The following is a 25,582-nucleotide window of genomic DNA, read 5'->3' as shown; positions in this document are numbered from 1 at the left end:
TGATTAATGTGTGTCTCTCATACTAGACTCTAAGCTCCAGCAGAGAAGACACCGTAGCTATTTGCTCTTTCTGTATCCTCAGAACCCAGAACAAAGAATGAGTGAAGACACCAGCTAGCCATAATCACTCATGTACCTGAAAAATTTTCCCTCTCCTCACAGGTCTCCTTAGGGTGGGTCTTGCATAGCCAGAGGGCCTGAGGAAACTGGAGCAGGTACACTGGCCTTGAAAGCAAGCATGAATTGTGACCATGGCTCCAGGGCTGTGGAGTGGTGGCTGGACCAGCCATTGTGGAGGGGCTGGGTGTGGATCACTGCAAAAGGGTAGATGGCCTACATCAAGCCAGAGGACAGGACCTCAGGAGTGCCCAGACACCAGTGATCAGTTTCCTGGAACAGCTGTGGAGACTGTGATGGATTCCAGATGGTTCTTTGTTACATGCATCGAAGATAGAAGTGGGTGCAGGTGTTCATTGGAGTTGGCTTTGGAGACCAAGGTGATGCCTTTGACTTCGATGTTGCATTGCAGGACTATTTCAAGTGAGTGAAACAGCAGTGTGAATTTTCAAAACAAGCCCAGAACCCAGACCAAGGCCCCACATTGGCTCTGGGCTTTCAGGAGGACCAGACCCTCAAGGTTAACATTGCCAACATGAAGAAGGAGTAGTAGCTGGGACTCCCTGAGCCTGGCCCGTGAGCACCAGAAGACTGCTTCCTCCTTCTCTCATGGGGGCTGGAGGGTGGCATTGCCTCCACCCAGACCTCTCCCTGGGGAGCAGTTGTCTATGGGGGGCTTCCTGCTTTGTCAGCAGTTGTTCCCAGTTCAGGAGGTACCACCATGTCCTGGTGGTTGCTCAGTCCTGCCACTGCTGCCACCACTGACACTTGGGGAGACTTTACCACATCCACAGGGTCAACTTATAGCCAAACTCAGCCAGGAACAGGCTGGGTCCAATGCTGACCTGAGCGTTATGGTCTTTTCCCTAATAATACTTCTGGGAAGGAGCTGCCTCGTCTGGGCCAAAGGAAGGTGGATGGAGCATTCCCTGGCTGGCTTCTGTGTTTGGCAGATGAGTCTCTCCCTCCTCCTCACCTGACTCCCTTGACATACTGGGCATGTTGGGCCGTAAATTGGCACCTTGTCACACCAGCCCTTGGGATTCAATATGCAACCAGAACACAGGAGAAGAAAAGCTCCAGGAGCCCCATCCCCATTCTATCCTTGTGTCAGGAAAGAGACTTTGAGACTTTACTTCTTCCATCAAAATGTCCTGTATTAAACATTGGCCCCAAAAGAAAAAAAAGATGTGCCAAGTTCATTTTCTGGTGGTCTTACTTTCTGAGTACTTAAATAATTCATGAAAGCTCTGCTTAGATAGGAAGTTTTCCCAGATTTTGTTTTTTAAATGTTTTTAAGTAACATTTGTAGAGCCTTTCATAATTTACAAAGTGTATACATTTCCATTACGTCATCTGAATATTCAACCACTTGCTGAAGTAATATATTATTCTTAGTTTAGAGATGTGGAAAATAAGGTTTAGAAGGATTCAGTGATTTACCTAAGGTCTCTTAGCTAATAAGGGCTCAACAGGGACTTCATCCCTAATTTGAGGGATGCCTCCATCTGTATCAGCCTTTCTTAGACTAGAGGAGATAAATTTGATGTATAGAGTTGTTTTTGCATGATGACCATAGAGCTTTTTCCTTGTTTAAACTTTGGCGAGGGGGATTATTGACCAGGTTTAAAAAATAATAGGGCAAACCCTCAAATCTATGGAAAGATGGTTAATGTCTGCTATTTTATCATTACTTTTTCATTAGACTATCAAGTCATATTTATATTATTTTTAGATACTGGTCCAAAATATAAGGCAGTTGTTGGATTTAGAAGCTTGTATTATGGCTGGCTAGACATCCTAAGTGTGGTAAAACTATATTTTATGAAGTAAAGATGCACATAGTTCAAAAATATAGTACCAGAATAAACCAACAATTGGATTGAGATGCTTTTATAACAGGTGGTTAGGCATCCTGAAGTGAGACAAAATTTTATATTTTCCATCATAAAGAAAAGAAGAGCATTTATTAATAATTCGGGTTTACAGTTATAGCATGATCCTTTATCATTAGTCATTTAGTTGCACAGAATCACTTTGCTGTCTATTTCAGAATTCGAGGTTTGTCTGTCCTGATTAGCAGATTAGTTGCTGTTGAGAAATTGAGAAAATAATTAGAGAGCTGAAAATTAGACCCTTTGATTTAGACTCTAATATAGATTCTTATCAAGAGAGTACCTTCTCCTTAAGGCAAGGTTTATGGTGACAGTCAGATACAGTCCAATGCTTTGCTACATAACTATTTATTTGAAGGTCATATATAAACTTAGGTCATGGTCCTAATGCCAATAATGTTGATATGATCAGTACATTCTCTAAGGAGTCTCTGAATAGAAAGACAAAAGTTAAAAGATGCTTGCTCAAACTTGGAAAGTGCAGACACCGTTGATTGTAAGACTTACCACTGATTTGAGGACAGCTTCTTTCCTTTCAGCATACATGGAAAGTGGTAACATTGGTCCATGTTCAGGGGGAAACAGGTGGGGAAACTCCCAGATAGAGGTGACTGACAGGAGGTGTCAGGTACTATCAGGCCCCATCAGACCTCCTGGAAGGTAGAGGGATTAATAAAAGCAAACAAACAACTGAAAAATCACCTCATTAGAAAAGAAAATGACTCAATTTGAAATACAAGCACATTAGTATTAAGACATTCTGATTCCAGAAAAGTTAAACTGTGAAAAAGTGCATCTTAGAATAAGGGAAGCCTGGTAGCTAATTCTGTGGGGCCAATTATTTTCTAGTTTAGGTCAGTCAGACTGAACCACTGTAGGAAAGCACATTAAAGAGATTTTGTTTATTGAGCATCTCAGTTCAGGGAACTTCAGGCCTGCGAACTTCAAAACGGTTTGCCAAACATCTCATGATAGTGTGAAGCTAAACGGATTTTAAAAGAAGGAGCTTTACACTTATGATTGGTAATTACTGTCAACTAGATATTTCATGAAAAAAATTCCTCAAACATTTTAGATTCTTTCATAAATCTGAATGAATAGAGTAAGAATCGAGCAAAAACCTTCTTATTTTGTGGATAATTTTTTCTTAACCCTGAAACATTTACTTCAGTACATTAATATATACAATAATACATTTCCTAAACATCCATATTAAATAATGTGATTTTAGGCAGTTGGCTTGAAAATGCTCATAAAATGTAGATTTGTCTTGAAATAACATCTATAATATCCACAATCATAGGAAAATTTACTGTAACAAATTATATTGGTTTGATTGCTAGGCTGAAAAATCTTCATCTCCTATTTTATAACTTGATTACAGTGGATTGTGTTATTAAAAAGTAACCCATTAAACTCATGCTGGGGACTCTCTCAGATATTGGTAGAGCTGCTCAGATGTTGATATGATTGGCATTGCCTCATATAAAAGGTTAAATGCTTGAAACTATTGTGATAAAAGTTCTCTAGTTTAATGTAAGTTGAAGTGTTGTGTTACTTTTTAAAAAAATCAATAGTATAAAATTTAGAAAGACCTTACAAATAGTTGCAGTTGGAAAAAATTCATAAGAAAATAAGTATGTTAATTCAGAATCTTCCTTAGAAAAAGCATTAGTCTTTAGTAAGTTCTTTCTAAATCACCTCTTTTTTATAGACAGTGGTTTAAAGAAATTATGCATTTTAAAGGAACTTTGTTAAATATATTCTATTGTTTGCATAGAAGAGCCTGTAAGGAGAATTTACATTATAATGAGTCATTATTTTAAGGAGCTACAATATATAATCTCTGGTGTATGTGCTAAAAATGGTCAAAATAACAAGCTAGCTCTTTTTTGATTACTGAAGAATTACTAAAAAGTTAAACTAGTTCAAAAAAAATTTTTTTTTGTAATTTTCCCCCTTGTAGAATAATGGTCAGACATTATTAAATTTAAATATTTTAAACTAGGCCAAATATTGTTAAACTATTTTTTTTTTTTTACCAACTCTGTAATTGATATGGTTTGTCATTGTTGGATTCATTTTTAGAACCTGAAGTAGAATCTTACTATAGCTGAAAGCACATGGTTGATTTGGAAGTTTCCTTTACATCTCTAGGGAATATGGGGATGGCATGTGAGTTTACATATGATTCTGGGTAGGAAAAATATAGTAGATTTTGTAATAATGGTAATCTGAGGTCTTCCTTGGCAGAAAGATGTATAGAAGTGTTCTGGTTTGCTAATGCTGCCGTATGCAATATACCAGAAATGGATTGGCTTTTATAAAGGGGGTTTATTTGGTAACAGAGTTATAGTCTTAAGGCCATAAAGTTTCCAAGATAAGGCATCAACAATAGGGTACCATCACTGGAGAAGGGCCATTGGCATCCAGAAAACCTCTGTTAGTTGGGAAGGCACATGGCTTCTTGCTCCTAGGTTGTGTTTCAAAATGGTGTCCTCCAAAATGTCAATGTCAGCTTTCAACAGCAATCTTCAAAATGTCTCTTTAAGCTGCTCTCCAAAATGTCACTCACAGCTTCTCTAAGGTCCTTCTGTTTGTGAGTTCTTTTATAGGAATCCATTAATTAAATCAAGACCCACCCTGAATGGAAATTATCCAATCAAAGTTCTTGCCCACAGTTGATTGAGTCACATCTCCATGGAAACACTCAAAGGATTCCAACCTAATCAACACTAATACATCTGCCCCCACAAGATTGCATCAAAGAACATGGTGTTTTGGGAGACATAATACATCCAAACCAGCACATTCCATCCCCTGGCCCCCAAAATGACATGGTCTTTCCATATACAAAATACATTCATCCCATCACAATATCATAAAAACTTAAATCATTTCAGTAACAATAGTTAAGTACAAGATCCCATCAAAATCCTAAGACAAAATTCCCCTCTGGCTGTGGACTTGTGAAACTTAGAACAAGTTATCTGCTTCCAATATACAAAGGAGGGACAGTCATGGAATAAACGTTCCCAATGCCATAGGGAAAAACTGAGTGAAAAACAAGGTTCATGGGACTGAAACAGTTCCTAAAACCCACAGGGCAAATTCCATTAGATTTCAAAGTATGAGAGTCATTTATTGAATGACATTGTATCCTTGGCGTTTGAGAGAGCAGAAGTTCCACACTTTTCAAAGGCTTACACAGTAGCCCTTTCCTCTCCAAATACTAGGTGAGTGCTCCAACATATCCACACATTGGGGAGAACACTGTTCTAGTTTGCTAATGCTGCCATTATGCAAAACACCAGAAATGGAATGGCTTCTATAAAGGGTTTATTTTGTTACAAAGTTACAGTCTTAAGGCCATTAAGTGTCCAAGGTAAGGCATCAACAATATGGTACCTTCACTGGAGAAAGGCCATTGTCATCTGGAAAGCCTCTGCTAACTGGGAAGGCACATGGCTGGCATCTGCTTGCTCCCAGGTTGCGTTTCAAAATGGTGTTCTCCAAAATGTCAGTGTCAGCTTCCAACCACCATCTTCAAAATGTGTCTCCCAGCTGCAGCTGCTCCAAATGTCACTCTTTGTTGCTCTCCAAAATGTCACTCTTAGCTGCTCTGAGATCCTCCTCTCTGTGAATTCCTTTATATGACTCCAGTGATCCAATTAACACTGAATGGGCAGGGTAACACCTCCATGGAAATTATCCAATCAAACACTTCACTCTTGGTTGATTGAGTCACATCTCCATGGAAACACTCAATCAAATGATTCCAATCTAATCAACACTAATACATTTGCCCCCCCCCCCACAAGATGGCAAGGATCTACTTTCTTCTAGTTTTCAATGACACATTCAACATTTCTCTTCAATTCCTCATCGGAAATATCTTTAGAGTCCGTATTTCCACAAATGGTCTCTTCAAAGCAATTTAGACCTTTTCTATCAAGCTCCTCACAATTCTTCCAGAATCTTCCCCTTATCCATTTAAAAAGCTATTCCAACATGTTTTGTATTTGCAAGCTCAGCAGCGCCCCACTCTTGGTACCAAAATCTGTTCTGGTTTGCTAATGCTGCCGTATGCAAAATACCAGAAATGGATTTGGCTTTTATAAAGGGGGTTTATTTGGTTACACAGTTACAGTCTTAAGGCCATAAAATAAGTGTCCAAGGTAAGGCATGAACAATAGGGTACCTTCACTGGAGAAAGGCCATTGGCATCCAGAAAACCTCTGTTAGCTGGGAAGGCACATGGCTGGTGTCTGCTTGCTCCCAGGTTGTGTTTCAAAATGGCACTCTCCAAAATGTCTCTGTGTCAGCTTCTCAGGGCAAACTCTGGGCTAGTACCTCCAAAGCATCAGCAAAACTCTGTCAATGGCCATCTTCAGCAAAACTCTGCTTTCAATGGCTGTCTTCAAAATGTCTCTGCAAGTTGCAGCAGCAAGCTCCTTCTGTCTGAGCTCTTATATAGGGCTCTAGTAAACTAATCAAGGTCCATGCTGAATGGGCAGGGCCACAACTCCATGGAAATTATCTAATCAGCGTTATCACCTACAGTTGGCTGGGTCACATCTCCATGGAAACAACCTAATCCAAAGTTTCCAACTTAATCAACACTAATACATCTGCCCCCATAAGACTGCATCAAAGAACATGGCTTTTTCTAGGGGACATAACATATACAAACCATCACAATGTATAGTAATATTTAAGAAATATATAGTGCTTTTTATTTCAGAATAGGCCTGTGGAACCTAAGCTTGGGGCATTCTTAAATATTTCTCTGAGGGAAAAAAACTACCTTCAAAGAACTTAACCTCTTTTGTAACTTTAAATTTTTCCAGCAAAGAACTCAAACTTCGTACTTCTACAAGCGCATATTTGTTAGCTGTATTTCATGACACAATATGTCCTTGATTCATCCAAGAAAAATTTTCTGTACTCCTATCATCTTAATACTCCTTCTACTCCTATAGTATTCCCCTGCTCCCTGCTCCCAATACCAAACCTCAATTCTCAACGGGGTTAACTTATTTTCTAGGAACACTTTCTCCCTTAGATGACCACAGTTGATGATGGATTAAGCCATTCACATCATCTGTGCTAATGTTTTACGGGAATTGTGGATATTCTGGCAGATAAGTAATCAGAAAGACCCTTTGGCTTCCCTCAACTACCAGGTACAGGCCTTGCCTTTTGGACTGAGAATCTTTTTTAGTGAGTCAGAAGAATGGGTAATTGCATTTAATCTTGTGTAAACCAGCCACCAGGAAACATTTGCTACTTATGCCAAAATCAATCTTCCCTTTTCCCGCCATAACTTTCCATATTCTACCCATATAATGAAGCTCATCTAAGAGGCAAAAAAGCATGCATCTGTTTCACTGCCAGCATTACTTGCCTTCTGCTCACCTTGAGAACATTTGTCTTTGTGCATGGATGGACCCATGTATAAGCAGATACACTAATACTTGGTAAAAAATTTTTGATAATGAACCATTGCCCAAACAATAACTGTTGACTTTTCCGTACAAATAGGTTGTAAAAGACGCATTGACACTAGACCAGACACTTGGATTTTCACAGATCCAGCCATACTTGCTTGCTTTGACAGTGGTGAACCTTATAAGCAATTTGCAAGGCAGCTGGCAGGGAATTGTAAATCCAACCTGGAGTCTTTAATTTTGTCAAGGTATGTTCTTGTCGATGAGGTGATGTAAACTGGTAAAATTCAGACACATGACTATTGCCTTTAGAAATACCTTATATATGAACTAGAATGAACCACCCCTGACTGGGCTGCAGGACCTGACCATGCTCCTCACTGAGAACCACCCAGATAAACTTTGCTTAAATTTCTCCCAACTCTGATTTAATGCCACTTTGGGAATACTGTGGCAAGGCTTAGGGAAGTCTTCAAGGTTTCTTTTTGTTGCCTTAATGCTCTCTAAATATCTGTTGCTAACTTTATATAAAAGGAAACATTTTAAGCCAAATTGCTCCCCCTTTGATTTGGTGACATATTCATTCTTGAATTAGGCTGAGATCCACTACACATTATTTGTCAGAAAAATAAAAGTTTACAGAACACAAAACAAGAGAATGAAATTGTACAGTATTTGGTTGTTGTAACAGTGCCAAATGTTGGCTACATTCTATGACTTATTGGTATTAATCTGAATAGCTATAGTTTTATTTCAATCATAAAAGCATTTATACCCCTGCAAGGGAATAGCTTTTCAGTAGATTCTGCTAATCTACTTTCAAATTATTTAGAGCAAATAGTCTGGTCCAGGTCACAAGGAAAGAAAGCTTTTCTACTTTCTTGGGAAATTCCACTCTCTTCTATGTATTCTGATCCAAGAAAGATGGTATTGAAAGCATTTTATTATTGATTTTGCATAGTTTTTCTTTACATTTCACCATTCATTTCTGCATTTTGAGCATTAGTTTTTCAGGTGTCAATAAAATTTTTAATCTAAATTCTACTTTCCATAGTAGATGTCTCCTCTTTCTTTACAAAACAAGCTTTGATTCTTAATAAAAAGATGCAGTTAAGAAACAGACCCTAACAAAATTGTCTCGTAGAAGCCACTGTAATAGGTACTTTTGGATTGATTTTTTTTTTTTTTTCTGATGTTAAGGTCCTGCTTGCATTTCATTTGAAAGTTGCAAGAATAAAGGTATTCAATATTTCAGAATCACATGATGACAAAGCATGAGTAAGTAGCTAAGTGCACATGATGATAGTCTAGGCACAAAGCAGAGTGTATTGTAGTACATAAAGTGCTCAGGCTACAAAGAATTTACAGAGAACCCGAACATGCAAAAGAATGGCTAGGACTTAGAATCAAATTTCCCTCTTTATTCCCCCTTCAGAACACCTGAGGAAAAGGGGTGCCTTACTTACTCAAATGCTGTGAGTGATCATTGAGACTGATGCCCAGGAATCCTTTCTGACTTCATAGCCATTGGCGATATTGCCCACCGAAGTCAAGAGAAATTTGTTCCCAGCATCCCACATCACAACCCAGCATGCATTTTCCAATGGAAAGCAGCCCTTCAGTAGGGCCTACATAATGGTATGGATGTATAGTTGAAAAAGAGCCATCAGCATCATGGTTCAGGTAAGTTATAGGTTAAATAGGCTTTGGTGACCTGGCTGGGGAGCCCAATCACCATTTCTAATATAACACAGGAATGCATTTTCCCGCTGAAACAGTTTAATACCCAAACTTGAATACAAAAGTTAGAGACCACTTTTATAGGCTCTCTCCTTAAATTCTCATCTTTTAAGCCAGATACTAATAGGGGCTTATATGACTTACATCAGGGACTCACATCAGAGAGGCAACAGAAGGTCAAAATAAACCCAATATGTGAAAAGGCAGAGTTTATATTGTGTAAGGATAAATTTAGGGGTCAGGGGTGAAGTATGGAACTTTCACGATATAATGATTCCATGGAAGCTTTGGGCAGAGAATAATGAGTGCCTTTTGAGAGAAGGAAGCTGAGCAGTGACTTGGGAAGGCTGGAAGCCAAATATAGGAAGGGTCACTTTCCAGTACTGCAGTGTCCAAAAGCCTGGATTGGAACTCAGAAAAAAAAATCACTTTATTACCCTATCTGAAAGTATAAAATCTAAAAGGAAGCAGGGGAGAGGAGAATTGGGGAACTGGGAGATAAATAAGAGGCAGACTTATTTTTGTCTGTATGTTCTTTAAAACCTGAGTATCTTTTTCTATCTGAACATATTATCTATTCAGAAAGTAATATAAGACATTTTAAGAGGAGAAAAAAACAAAAAATACATGGTCATAAATTTCCCTGATCTGACTCATTTTCTCCTAGTCCCATATTTCTCCTCACACTCTTCTTCTCTTCTCAGCTGGAGTTGTTTATTAAATTAACTAATTATATATTATTTTTAAACTTTCTGGTAAATGATTTTTTTAGGAATTTATTCTAAGACAATAAATCACCCAAGTATGTAAATATATATGTACAAAGGTTTTTATGGTGCAATTGTTCTACCATTATTTTAAAATGGTGATAAATTTGGACAACACAGATGGAGGGATTATATAAATAAAAGAAGGTACATTCATCTATTGGAATACTGTGTGGGCAATTAAATTTATGATGTAGTCTATATTAACTGACATGGAAATATGTTTATGATATAAGGGAAAAAAGTTTATGATATAATAAAATATCATGAGTAAATACTCTTAAAACATGAAATCTCAGTTTCCATTGCTATTTCTCTTTTCTTTTTTGCTTTGGAAGGTGTTCTGGTTTGCTAAATCTGCCGTTATGCAAAATACCAGAAATGGATTATAAAGGGGATTTATTAGGTTACAAATTTACAGTTTTAACACCATAAAAGTGTCCAAACTAAGGCATCAACAAGAGGATACCTTCACTGAAGGAAGGCCGATGGCATCTGGAATACCTCTGTCAGCTGGGAAGGCATGTAGCTGGGGTCTGCTGGTCCTTTGCTCCCAGGTTCTGGTTTCAAAATGGCTTTCTCCAAAATGTCTCTGGGCTTCTGTCTCTTTTCACTTCTCTTAGCTCTCTGATTGGTTCTCCTGGGATGTTTCTCTCTAAGCATCTGGAAGTCCTCCCTTAGCTTCTCTGGGGCAAACTCTGGGCTTCATCTCTTAGCTGAACAACTCCAAAAATCCTTCTGTCTGCATCTCCAAGTGTCTCCAAGCATCTGGGTCTGTGTTGGCTCCCAGCTCTCTTAAGGACTCCAGTGATCTAATTAAGATATACCTTAAATGGGTGGATTCACACCTCCATGGAAACACTCAATCAAAAGGTCCCATCCCACAAGATTGGATTAAAAGATCATGGCTCTTCTGGGGTCCACAATAGCTTCAAACCAGCACACAGACTTAAGAAAAAAGAAACAACACTTAATGCTTTTTATTTTAATATTTTTCATTAGTTTACAATTTTGGAAGACATTAAAAAATACCAGACCCATGTTCTCAAGTTTTTCAAGTATAAGGAACCCTTTTAACATAAAATATTCTACAGTCATCTATGTGATAAATTTTGTAACAATTACCTTTTAATGAGAAAATACATCAGAAGAAGCTATATTGATTCACTAATATATTTAAATAAATCTGTATTTTATTGGACATGGGATGCATATGGTGATGCACTGAACACAAGCTCCAGATTGCCTGGCTCAAGCTTTTAATCCTGGCTCCATCACTTACTAGTGTGTAACACAGGTAACCTCTCAGTACCTCAGTTTTCTAATATTAAAAATGGTGAATAATAGTACTTATGTCATAGGACTTGTATAAAGGCTCATTAATATATGGCGTGATAAGCTCATAGAAGAGTACCTAGCATGTAGTATATTTGTTTGAAAAATAGTACACATACTTGCATTGAACTCATTTCTTTAGTCTTCATATAAAGCCTGATGGGCTGTATAGCTTAGAGACTAAGAACTACAGATTATGTCTGTATTGTTGGTGCTGCACCTTCAGCACTTAGCCCAGTGCCTGGCAAGTAGTGGATGCCTGAGTGAATGAAGTCAGATGGATCTGGGTTCCAATGATAACGTTGCCATGCTGCCCTGGGTAAGTTACATGACCTCTCAGATGTTAAGTAAGGATAACCTCATAGGCTTGTGGAGGCGGTAGAGTGAGCTGATGCATGTAAAGTACTTAGTGTAATACCTGGCATACTGCATTGGAGATGTTTGCTATCAGCAGGGATTCAAGTGCTGATAGACAATGAAACTGAGAATTTAAGAAGTTAAACAGTACACATCAGCCTATACAACCCATTCATCAATGCTATAGCTGGAAACCCCTGCCCAGGAAAGTAAATTGGAACTTTACCATTTCCTCACTTTCTCTTCCTTTCTCTTCTTCTTCCTGCCAATGATACCAGAAAAATAAGTTTTAAGGCTTCTTTCAACTACTCTAATGTGGATGACATTACTGAATGGTTACCTGAGAGCCTTTCCTTTCTTTTTGGCTGTTGGTCCACAGTTTTGTTTGGAATTAGGGGATGGATTGGGTTATTGTTTCCAATCTTTCATTTCCTTTTTGTAATAGAATTATTCTTCTACACCTTTGCCATGTGACTTTGCAGCACTTGCCACCATAGTAAGCAAAGTATATATTACTGCCCCATTTGTGTTGGACCTGGTTATGTGATTTGTTCAGCAATTGGAATTTTAGTGGAAATGATGTGAGCAGAGACTTTAATGTGTTTTTATGATTTGGTCTGAACTCTTGTGCATCTACCATTTGCCATGAGACAAATCTGCTATGGGTGGCTGCTAGTACCAGAATAAAGAGATATATGGGGCAGACCTGAAAATACATACTGCCTGTATCCAAGCCCAGTCAATCCTGGGCAAACCCAGCAGAGCCACAGATGACTTATATGCCCATGAGTGAAGAACAAATGCTTGTTCCTGTAAACCAATGAGATTTGGGTTTTTCTTGTTATGGAGCATTATCACAGTAATAGCGGACTAATACAGTTGGGAATCTGCCGAGCTTCAGATGATGAATTATAATTGGCCTAAGCTAATCCTGTTGTCCTTTTCTAGACACTTGATTTCCAGCTTCTCCTGGAGCTGGGTGTAACCATGTGACCGAGTCTTGGCCAATAAATATATGAAGATAACTACTGGGTTCTTCTGGAAAAGATATTGCTTCCCTGATAAGAAGGCATATTAGAGGCTGAAGGAGGGGCTTTCCCTCTTCTTCCTTGCCTGACAATTTAGTTGTTATCTTGATACCATGAGTTGAAAAGCACAAAGATGAAAAACCAATAGTTAAGGATGATGGAGCAAACAGATAAAGTGCCTAGGCTCCTGATGACATGGTTTAGTGGTTGACCAAGTTCAACAACCACCTGTCTCTAGATAGTATTTACAGGTTTTCTGTTTCTTGCTGCCAAAAGTATTCTTAACCAATATACCTAATGTAACATCAGTTTAGTCATCGTAATTATTATTTCTCTATAAGATAGAAAAGAAAAGAGTATGATCACCAGTTTCCTCACAAAGACCCAAGGAAACCTGTATTCTTATTTATTAGGTTATTATAGTCTCATGGTTTTTGTTGTGCTACCTCTTTATTAAAATATTTGTAAAACACCTTTGTTAAAAAACCTTGAAAACATTATGCTGATTGAAATAAGCAAGGTACATAGGGACAAATACTGTATGAATTCACTTATATGAAATATTTAGAAATAGCAAATTCATAGAGACAAATTACATTAGAGATTACATGGGGATCAAATTACATTAGAGATTATATGGGGATAGGCAGAGGAAAAGGGAGGTTGTTATTTGGTGGGTGTAGACTGTAAATGTTGGAAATTTTGAAGTACAATTAACAATAAAAAAGATTTCAAATCAATCACCTAATTGTACACCTTAAGGAACTAAAAAAAGAACAGCAAAAGTAGCAGAAGGAAGGAAATAAAAACTGGAGTAGAGATAAATGGAATAGACACTAGAAAAAAAAATAGAGGAAATCAGTGAAACTGAAGGTGGGTTCTTTAAGACTCAAATCACTAAAGTAAGGACACTACAATCAACTTTACAGAAATAGAAAGGATTATAAAAGAATACCATGAACAACACTATACCAACAAACTGCATAACCTAGAAGAAATGGGCAAATTCCTGTAAACACAGTCTTAGTTTGCCATGCCAACTATGACAAATACCACACACACTGATTGGCTTAAACAACAGAAATTTATTGTCTCATGGTTTTGGAGGCTGGATGTCTAACATCACAATACTGGCAGGGTTTCCTTTCTCCTGGAGTAAGTAGTATTCTGGCAATCCTCTTCCAAAGGCAGTATCTCTTTCCTTGGGTCTACTTTTTGCTTTCTGCTGACTTCTGGCTTCTTTTGACTTCCAGCTTCTCCTTCCATTTCCAGTTTCCTTTGCTTATAAGGACTTCAGCCATATTGGATTAAGGTTCATCCTGACTCAATTTGGCTTAATCTAAATAGGGTCTTTGAAGATCCTACTCACAGTGAGTCCATACCTTAACTGAGGAAATTTTCAAAGGTCCTATTTACAAATGGGTTCACATCCACAGGACAGGGTTAGATTTGAACATCTTTTGTGGGGGACATGGTTCAATCCCCAAACACATAAAGTACTGAAACTGACTCAAAATTCTCAAACTTTTCCAAAAACTTGAAGAGAGAATACTCCTTAACTCATTCTATGGGACCAGCATTACCCCAGTACTGAAGCCAACCAAAGGCACTACAAAAAAACTATAGACCAATATCCCTTATGACTATTTAGATGCAAAAATCCTCAACAAAATATTAGCAAACTATTCCAGCAGCATATTGAAAGGATTGTGCAACACAACCAAGAAGGATTTATCCCAGGAATGCAAGAGTGGCCCAATATATGCATATCAATAAATGTAATATACCAGATTAATAGACTGAAGGGAATAAACCACAGAATCATCTCTTCTGATGTAGAAAATAATTGGAAAAAATGCAACACCCTTTCATGATAAAAAAAATTCAAGAAATTAGGAATAGAAGAGAACTTCCACAAAAAATCAATAGCTAAAATCAGGCCTATGGCCCCAGGGGTCCCGAGTGAGCCGCACGTCCCCGGGCCTCCTGAGAGATTGAAGGGACCCGTGATGCCGTCTGAGCCGTAGGGCCCTAGAGGGAAAGTAGGTAGAAAGCCAGGAACTGCGTGGACTGGACACCACAGAGCAATCTGACTTTGGGCATACTTCATACAACACTCATGAAAACGTGGAACTGCTGAGATCAGCGAAATCTGTAAGTTTTTGCGGCCAGGGGACCCGCGCCCCTCCCTGCCAGGCTCAGTCCCGGGGGAGGAGGGGCTGTCAGCTCCGGGAAGGAGAAGGGAGAACTGCAGTGGCAGCCCTTATTGGAAACTCATTCTATTGATCCAAACTCCAACCATAGATAGACTGAGACCAGACACCAGAGAATCTGAGAGCAGCCAGCCCAGCAGAGAGGAGACAGGCATAGAAAAAAAACAACACGAAAAACTCCAAAATAAAAGCGGAGGATTTTTGGAGTTCTGGTGAACAAAGAAAGGGGAAGGGCAGAGCTCAGGCCCTGAGGTGCATATGCAAATCCCGAAGAAAAGCTGATCTCTCTGCCCTGTGGACCTTTCCTTAATGGCCCTGGTTGCTTTGTCTCTTAGCATTTCAATAACCCATTAGATCTCTGAGGAGGGCCCTTTTTTTTTTTTTTTTTTAATCCTTTTTTCTTTTTCTAAAACAATTACTCTAAGAAGCCCAATACAGAAAGCTTCAAAGACTTGCAATTTGGGCAGGTCAAGTCAAGAGCAGAACTAAGAGAGCTCTGAGACAAAAGGCAATAATCCAGTGGCTGAGAAAATTCACTAAACACCACAACTTCCCAAGAAAAGGGGGGAGTCCGCTCACAGCCATCATCCTGGTGGACAGGAAACACTCCTGCCCATCGCCAGCCCCATAGCCCACAGCTGCCCCAGACAACCCAGTGTGACGGAAGTACTTCAAATAACAGGCACACACCACAAAACTGGGCGTGGACATTAGCCTTCCCTGCAACCTCAGCTGATTGTCCCAGAGTTGGGAAGGTGGAGCAGTGTGAATTAACAAAGCCCCATTCAGCCATCATTTCAGCAGACTGGGAGCCTCCCTACACAGCCCAGCAGCCCAGAACTGCCCTGGGGAGATGGCACTCACCTGTGACATAGCACAGTCATCCCTCAACAGAGGACCCGGGGTGCACAGCCTGGAAGAGGGGCCTTGCAAGTCTCAGGAGCCATACACCAATACCAAGGACTTGTGGGTCAGTGGCAGAGACAAACTGTGGCAGGACTGAACTGAAGGATTAGACTATTGCAGCAGCTTTAAAACTGTAGGATCACCAGGGAGATTTGATTGTTAGGGCCACCCCCCCTCCCTGACTGCCCAGAAACACGCCCCATATACAGGGCAGGCAACACCAACTACACACGCAAGCTTGGTACACCAATTGGACCCCACAATACTCACTCCCCCACTCACCAAAAAGGCTAAGCAGGGGAGAACTGGCTTGTGGAGAACAGGTGGCTTGTGGATGCCACCTGCTGGTTAGTTAGAGAAAGTGTACTCCACGAAGCTGTAGATCTGATAAAGTAGAGATAAGGAATTCAATTGGTCTACAAATCCTAAAAGAACCCTATCAAGTTCAGCAAATGCCACGAGGCCAAAAACAACAGAAAATTTTCAAGCATATGAAAAAACCAGACGATATGGATAACCCAAGCCCAAGCACCCAAATCAAAAGATCAGAAGAGACACAGCACCTAGAGCAGCTACTCAAAGAACTAAAGATGAACAATGAGACCATAGTACGGGATACAAAGGAAATCAAGAAGACCCTAGAAGAGCATAAAGAAGACATTGCAAGACTAAATAAAAAAATGGATGATCTTATGGAAATTAAAGAAACTGTTGACCAAATTAAAAAGATTCTGGACACTCATAGTACAAGACTAGAGGAAGTTGAACAACGAGTCAGTGACCTGGAAGATGACAGAATGGAAAATGAAAGCATAAAAGAAAGAATGGGGAAAAAAATTGAAAAAATCGCAATGGACCTCAGGGATATGATAGATTATATGAAACGTCCGAATATAAGACTCATTGGTGTCCCAGAAGGGGAAGAAAAGGGTAAAGGTCTAGGAAGAGTATTCAAAGAAATTGTTGGGGAAAACTTCCCAAATCTTCTAAACAACATAAATACACAAATCATAAATGCTCAGCGAACTCCAAATAGAATAAATCCAAATAAACCCACTCCGAGACATATACTGATCACACTATCAAACACAGAAGAGAAGGAGCAAGTTCTGAAAGCAGCAAGAGAAAAGCAATTCACCACATACAAAGGAAACAGCATAAGACTAAGTAGTGACTACTCAGCAGCCACCATGGAGGTGAGAAGGCAGTGGCACGATATATTTAAAATTCTGAGTGAGAAAAATTTCCAGCCAAGAATACTTTATCCAGCAAAGCTCTCCTTCAAATTTGAGGGAGAGCTTAAATTTTTCACAGACAAACAAATGCTGAGAGAATTTGCTAACAAGAGACCTGCCCTACTGGAGATACTCAAGGGAGCCCTACAGACAGAGAAACAAAGAAAGGACAGAGAGACTTGGAGAAAGGTTCAGTACTAAAGAGATTTGGTATGGGTACAATAAAGGATATTAATAGACAGAGGGGAAAATATGACAAACATAAATCAAAGGATAAGATGGCTGATTCAAGAAATACCTTCACGGTTATAACGTTGAATGTAAATGGATTAAACTCCCCAATTAAAAGATATAGATTCGCAGAATGGATCAAAAAAAATGAACCATCAATATGTTGCATACAAGAGACTCATCTTAGACACAGGGACACAAAGAAACTGAAAGTGAAAGGATGGAAAAAAATATTTCATGCAAGCTACAGCCAAAAGAAAGCAGGTGTAGCAATATTAATCTCAGATAAAATAGACTTCAAATGCAGGGATGTTTTGAGAGACAAAGAAGGCCACTACATACTAATAAAAGGGGCAATTCAGCAAGAAGAAATAACAATCCTAAATGTCTATGCACCCAATCAAGGTGCCACAAAATACATGAGAGAAACACTGGCAAAACTAAAGGAAGCAATTGATGTTTCCACAATAATTGTGGGAGACTTCAACACATCACTCTCTCCTATAGATAGATCAACCAGACAGAAGACCAATAAGGAAACTGAAAACCTAAACAATCTGATAAATGAATTAGATTTAACAGACATATACAGGACATTACATCCCAAATCACCAGGATACACATACTTTTCTAGTGCTCATGGAACTTTCTCCAGAATAGATCATATGCTGGGACATAAAACAAGCCTCAATAAATTTAAAAAGATTGAAATTATTCAAAGCACATTCTCTGACCACAATGGAATACAATTAGAAGTCAATAAGCATCAGAGACTTAGAAAATTCACAAATACCTGGAGGTTAAACAACACACTCCTAAACAATCAGTGGGTTAAAGAAGAAATAGCAAGAGAAATTGCTAAATATATAGAGATGAATGAAAATGAGAACACAACATACCAAAACCTATGGGATGCAGCAAAAGCAGTGCTAAGGGGGAAATTTATAGCACTAAACGCATATATTAAAAAGGAAGAAAGAGCCAAAATCAAAGAACTAATGGATCAACTGAAGAAGCTAGAAAATGAACAGCAAACCAATCCTAAACCAAGTAGAAGAAAAGAAATAACAAGGATTAAAGCAGAAATAAATGACATAGAGAACAAAAAAACAATAGAGAGGATAAATATCACCAAAAGTTGGTTCTTTGAGAAGATCAACAAGATTGACAAGCCCCTAGCTAGACTGACAAAATCAAAAAGACAGAAGACCCATATAAACAAAATAATGAATGAAAAAGGTGACATAACTGCAGATCCTGAAGAAATTAAAAAAATTATAAGAGGATACTATGAACAACTGTATGGCAACAAACTGGATAATGTAGAGGAAATGGACAATTTCCTGGAAACATATGAACAACCTAGACTGACCAGAGAAGAAATAGAAGACCTCAACCAACCCATCACAAGCAAAGAGATCCAGTCAGTCATCAAAAGTCTTCCCACAAATAAATGCCCAGGGCCAGATGGCTTCACAGGGGAATTCTACCAAACTTTCCAGAAAGAACTGACACCAATCTTACTCAAACTCTTTCAAAACATTGAAGAAAATGGAACACTACCTAACTCATTTTATGAAACTAACATCAATCTAATACCAAAAGCAGGCAAAGATGTTACAAAAAAGGAAAACTACCGGCCAATCTCCCTAATGAATATAGATGCAAAAATCCTCAACAAAATACTTGCAAATCGAATCCAAAGACACATTAAAAAAATCATACACCATGACCAAGTGGGGTTTATTCCAGGCATGCAAGGATGGTTGAACATAAGAAAATCAATCAATGTATTACAACACATTAACAAGTCAAAAGGGAAAAATCAATTGATCATCTCAATAGATGCTGAAAAAGCATTTGACAAAATCCAACATCCGTTTTTGATAAAAACACTTCAAAAGGTAGGAATTGAAGGAAACTTCCTCAACATGATAAAGAGCATATATGAAAAACCCACAGCCAGCATAGTACTCAATGGAGAGAGACTGAAAGCCTTCCCTCTAAGATCAGGAACAAGACAAGGATGCCTGCTATCACCACTGTTATTCAACATTGTGCTGGAAGTGCTAGCCAGGGCAATCCGGCAAGACAAAGAAATAAAAGGCATCCAAATTGGAAAAGAAGAAGTAAAACTGTCATTGTTTGCAGATGATATGATCTTATATCTAGAAAACCCTGAGAAATCGACGATACAGCTACTAGAGCTAATAAACAAATTTAGCAAAGTAGCGGGATACAAGGTTAATGCACATAAGTCAGTAATGTTTCTATATGCTAGAAATGAACAAACTGAAGAGACACTCAAAAAAAAGATACCATTTTCAATAGCAACTAAGAAAATCAAGTACCTAGGAATAAACTTAACCAAAGATGTAAAAGACCTATACAAAGAAAACTACATAACTCTACTAAAAGAAATAGAAGGGGACCTTAAAAGATGGAAAAATATTCCCTGTTCATGGATAGGAAGACTAAATGTCATTAAGATGTCAATTCTACCCAAACTCATCTACAGATTCAATGCAATCCCAATCAAAATTCCAACAACCTACTTTGCAGACTTGGAAAAGCTAGTTATCAAATTTATTTGGAAAGGGAAGATGCCTCGAATTGCTAAAGACACTCTAAAAAAGAAAAACGAAGTGGGAGGACTTACACTCCCTGACTTTGAAGCTTATTATAAAGCCACAGTTGCCAAAACAGCATGGTACTGGCACAAAGATAGACATATAGATCAATGGAATCGAATTGAGAATTCAGAGATAGACCCTCAGATCTATGGCCGACTGATCTTTGATAAGGCCCCCAAAGTCACTGAACTGAGTCATAATGGTCTTTTCAACAAATGGGGCTGGGAGAGTTGGATATCCATATCCAAAAGAATGAAAGAGGACCCCTACCTCACCCCCTACACAAAAATTAACTCAAAATGGACTAAAGATCTCAATATAAAAGGAAGTACTATAAAACTCCTAGAAGATAATGTAGGAAAACATCTTCAAGACCTTGTATTAGGCGGCCACTTCCTAGACTTTACACCCAAAGCACAAGCAACAAAAGAGAAAATAGATAAATGGGAACTCCTGAAGCTTAGAAGTTTCTGCACCTCAAAGGAATTTCTCAAAAAGGTAGAGAGGCAGCCAACTCAATGGGAAAAAATTTTTGGAAACCATGTATCTGACAAAAGACTGATATCTTGCATATATAAAGAAATCCTACAACTCAATGACAATAGTACAGTCGGCCCAATTATAAAATGGGCAAAAGATTTGAAAAGACAGTTCTCTGAAGAGGAAATACAAATGGCCAAGAAACACATGATAAAATGTTCAGCTTCACTAGCTATTAGAGAGATGCAAATTAAGACCACAATGAGATACCATCTAACACCGGTTAGAATGGCTGCCATTAAACAAACAGGAAACTACAAATGCTGGAGGGGATGTGGAGAAATTGGAACTCTTATTCACTGTTGGTGGGACTGTATAATGTTTCAGCCACTCTGGAAGTCAGTCTGGCAGTTCCTTAGAAAACTAGATATAGAGTTGCCATTCGACCCAGCGATTGCACTTCTCGGTATATACCCGGAAGATCAGAAAGCAGTGACACGAACAGATATCTGCACGCCAATGTTCATAGCAGCATTACTCACAATTGCCCAGAGATGGAAGCAACCCAAATGTCCTTCAACAGATGAGTGGATAAATAAAATGTGGTATATACACACGATGGAATACTACGCGGCAGTAAGAAGGAACGATCTCGTGAAACATATGACAACATGGATGAACTTTGAAGACATAATGCTAAGCGAAATAAGCCAGGCACAAAAAGAGAAATATTATATGCTACCACTAATGTGAACTTTGAAAAATATAAAACAAATGGCTTATAATGTAGAACGTAGGGGAACTAGCAATAGAGAGCAATTAAGCAAGGGGGAACAATAATCCAAGAAGAACAGATAAGCTATTTAATGTTCTGGGGATGCCCAGGAATGACTATGGTCTGTTAATTTCTGATGGATATAGTAGGAGCAAGTTCACAGAAATGTTGCTATATTAGGTAACTTTCTGGGGGTAAAGTAGGAATATGTTGGAAGTTAAGCAGTTATCTTAGGTTAGTTGTCTTTTTCTTACTCCCTTGTTATGGTCTCTTTAAAATGTTCTTTTATTGTATGTTTGTTTTCTTTTTAACTTTTTTTTCATACAGTTGATTTAAAAAAGAAGGGAAAGTTAAAAAAAAAAAAAACAAGGGAAAAAAAAAAGATGCAGTGCCCCCTTGAGGAGCCTGTGGAGAATGCAGGGGTATTCGCCTACCCCACCTCCATGGTTGCTAACATGACCACAGACATAGGGAACTCGTGGTTTGATGGGTTGAGCCCTCTACCACAGGTTTTACCCTTGGGAAGATGGTTGCTGCAAAGGAGAGGCTAGGCCTCCCTATGGTTGTGCCTAAGAGCCTCCTCCCGAATGCCTCTTTGTTGCTCAGATGTGGCCCTGTCTCTCTAGCTAAGCCAACTTGAAAGGTGAAATCACTGCCCTCCCCCCTACGTGGGATCAGACACCCAGGGGAGTGAATCTCCCTGGCAACGTGGAATATGACTCCCGGGGAGGAATGTAGACCCGGCATCGTGGGACGGAGAACATCTTCTTGACCAAAAGGGGGATGTGAAAGGAAATGAAATAAGCTTCAGTGGCAGAGAGAATCCAAAAGGAGCCGAGAGGTCACTCTGGTGGGCACTCTTACTCACACTTTAGACAACCCTTTTTAGGTTCTAAAGAATTGGGGTAGCTGGTGGTGGATACCTGAAACTATCAAACTACAACCCAGAACCCATGAATCTCGAAGACAGTTGTATAAAAATGTAGCTCATGAGGGGTGACAAGGGGATTGGGAAAGCCATAAGGACCACACTCCACTTTGTCTAGTTTATGGATGGATGAGTAGAAAAATAGGGGAAGGAAACAAACAGACAAAGGTACCCAGTGTTCTTTTTTACTTCAATTGCTCTTTTTCACTCTAATTATTATTCTTGTTATTCTTGTGTGTGTGCTAATGAAGGTGTCAGGGATTGATTTGGGTGATGAATGTACAACTATGTAATGGTACTGTGAACAATCGAAAGTACGATTTGTTTTGTATGACTGCGTGGTATATGAATATATCTCAATAAAATGAAGATTAAAAAAAAAAAAAAAAAGACATAATGCTGAGCAAATAAGCCAGGCACAAAAAGAGAGATATTGTATGTTACCACTAATGTGAATTCTGTGAAAAATGTACAATGTTTTATACTGTAGAATGTAGGGGACCTAGAGATACCAATTAGTGGAGGGGGAATGATAATCTAATAAGAACAGATAAACTATGGAGGGTAATCTCAATGTTATGGGAATGCTCAGGAATGATTAGGGTTTGTAAACTTTCTTGGATATAGTAAGATCATGTTGGAAGCAATAGAGTTATTTTAGGTTTTTTTTTTTTCTCTTATTCCTTTGTTTTCTTAGGGGTTGTTAATTTTCTTGGGGTATGGTAGGAACATGTTAGAAGCAATGTAGTTATTTTAGATTATTTGTTTTTCTTACTCCTCTGTTTGGACATGGTTTATTAATTTTCTTGGGGTATGGTAGGAACATATTGGAAACAAAGTAGTTATTTTAGGTTATTTGTTTTCCTTAATCCATTGCTTTGTTTGAAATGTTGTGGGGTTTTTTTGGTTGTTGTTTGCCTGTTTGTTTTTAATTTTTTGATAAACAAAGTTAAAAAATTGAAAAAAAATCAGTAGAAAAATGGGAGTAAAAACTAAATGACAAATAGGGTGGGATGGGGGGATGGTTTGGGTATTCTCTTTTCACTTTTATTTTTTATTCTTATTCTGATTCTTTCTGATGTAAGGAAAATGTTCAGAAATAGATTGTGGTGATGAACGCATAACTATATGATCATACTGTGAACAGTTGATTGTATACCATGGATGACTGTATGGTTTGTGAATATATTTCAATAAAACTGAATGAAAAAAAAATAAAAAAAAATAAAATTCTGAGTGAGAAAAATTTCCAGCCAAGAATATTTTATCCAGCAAAGCTCTCCTTCAAATTTGAGGGAGAGCTTAAATTTTTCACAGACAAACAAATGCTGAGAGAATTTGCTAACAAGAGACCTGCCCTACTGGAGATACTCAAGGGAGCCCTACAGACAGAGAAACAAAGAAAGGACAGAGAGACTTGGAGAAAGGTTCAGTACTAAAGAGATTTGGTATGGGTACAATAAAGGATATTAATAGACAGAGGGGAAAAATATGACAAACATAAATCAAAGGATAAGATGGCTGATTCAAGAAATGCCTTCACGGTTATAACGTTGAATGTAAATGGATTAAACTCCCCAATTAAAAGATATAGATTCGCAGAATGGATCAAAAAAAATGAACCATCAATATGTTGCATACAAGAGACTCATCTTAGACACCGGGACACAAAGAAACTGAAAGTGAAAGGATGGAAAAAAATATTTCATGCAAGCTACAGCCAAAAGAAAGCAGGTGTAGCAATATTAATCTCAGATAAAATAGACTTCAAATGCAGGGATGTTTTGAGAGACAAAGAAGGCCACTACATACTAATAAAAGGGGCAATTCAACAAGAAGAAATAACAATCCTAAATGTCTATGCACCCAATCAAGGTGCCACAAAATACATGAGAGAAACACTGGCAAAACTAAAGGAAGCAATTGATGTTTCCACAATAATTGTGGGAGACTTCAACACATCACTCTCTCCTATAGATAGATCAACCAGACAGAAGACCAATAAGGAAATTGAAAACCTAAACAATCTGATAAATGAATTAGATTTAACAGACATATACAGGACATTACATCCCAAATCACCAGGATACACATACTTTTCTAGTGCTCATGGAACTTTCTCCAGAATAGATCATATGCTGGGACATAAAACAAGCCTCAATAAATTTAAAAAGATTGAAATTATTCAAAGCACATTCTCTGACCACAATGGAATACAATTAGAAGTCAATAAGCATCAGAGACTTAGAAAATTCACAAATACCTGGAGGTTAAACAACACACTCCTAAACAATCAGTGGGTTAAAGAAGAAATAGCAAGAGAAATTGCTAAATATATAGAGACGAATGAAAATGAGAACACAACATACCAAAACCTATGGGATGCAGCAAAAGCAGTGCTGAGGGGGAAATTTATAGCACTAAACGCATATATTAAAAAGGAAGAAAGAGCCAAAATCAAAGAACTAATGGATCAACTGAAGAAGTTAGAAAATGAACAGCAAACCAATCCTAAACCAAGTAGAAGAAAAGAAATAACAAGGATTAAAGCAGAAATAAATGACATAGAGAACAAAACAACAATAGAGAGGATAAATATCACCAAAAGTTGGTTCTTTGAGAAGGTCAACAAGATTGACAAGCCCCTAGCTAGACTGACAAAATCAAAAAGAGAGAAGACCCATATAAACAAAATAATGAATGAAAAAGGTGACATAACTGCAGATCCTGAAGAAATTAAAAAAAGTATAAGAGGATATTATGAACAACTGTATGGCAACAAACTGGATAATGTAGAAGAAATGGACAATTTCCTGGAAACATATGAACAACCTAGAATGACCAGAGAAGAAATAGAAGACCTCAACCAACCCATCACAAGCAAAGAGATCCAATCAGTCATCAAAAATCTTCCCACAAATAAATGCCCAGGGCCAGATGGCTTCACAGGGGAATTCTACCAAACTTTCCAGAAAGAACTGACACCAATCTTACTCAAACTCTTTCAAAACATTGAAGAAAATGGAACACAACCTAACTCATTTTATGAAGCTAACATCAATCTAATACCAAAACCAGGCAAAGATGCTACAAAGAATGAAAACTACCGGCCAATCTCCCTAATGAATATAGATGCAAAAATCCTCAACAAAATACTTGCAAATTGAATCCAAAGACACATTAAAAAAATCATACACCATGACCAAGTGGGGTTCATTCCAGGCATGCAAGGATGGTTCAACATAAGAAAATCAATCAATGTATTACAACACATTAACAAGTCAAAAGGGAAAAATCAATTGATCATCTCAATAGATGCTGAAAAAGCATTTGACAAAATCCAACATCCGTTTTTGATAAAAACACTTCAAAAGGTAGGAATTGAAGGAAACTTCCTCAACATGATAAAGAGCATATATGAAAAACCCACAGCCAGCATAGTACTCAATGGTGAGAGACTGAAAGCCTTCCCTTTAAGATCAGGAAGAAGAC

The 25,582-nt window shown here is 38.2% G+C and overlaps 1 long non-coding RNA gene and 1 pseudogene across 1 annotated transcript in view; both read left to right on the top strand.

Moving 5' to 3' along the window:
* LOC119544348 overlaps positions 1-25,582 on the top strand; it is a 49,720-nt gene that overhangs the window by 18,127 nt on the left and 6,011 nt on the right. Inside the window, exons 2-3 of the long non-coding RNA XR_005218818.1 lie at positions 7,557-7,710; positions 8,898-9,145. This is a non-coding gene — a long non-coding RNA (uncharacterized LOC119544348). The remainder of the gene's footprint in view (positions 1-7,556; positions 7,711-8,897; positions 9,146-25,582) is intronic.
* Positions 179-971, top strand: LOC119544347 (annotated as a pseudogene).

This window comes from Choloepus didactylus, chromosome 9 (genome assembly GCF_015220235.1).
Source record: "Choloepus didactylus isolate mChoDid1 chromosome 9, mChoDid1.pri, whole genome shotgun sequence".
NCBI classification, from domain to species: Eukaryota; Metazoa; Chordata; class Mammalia; order Pilosa; family Megalonychidae; genus Choloepus; species Choloepus didactylus.
This window is presented reverse-complemented; position numbering and strand designations above follow the sequence as displayed.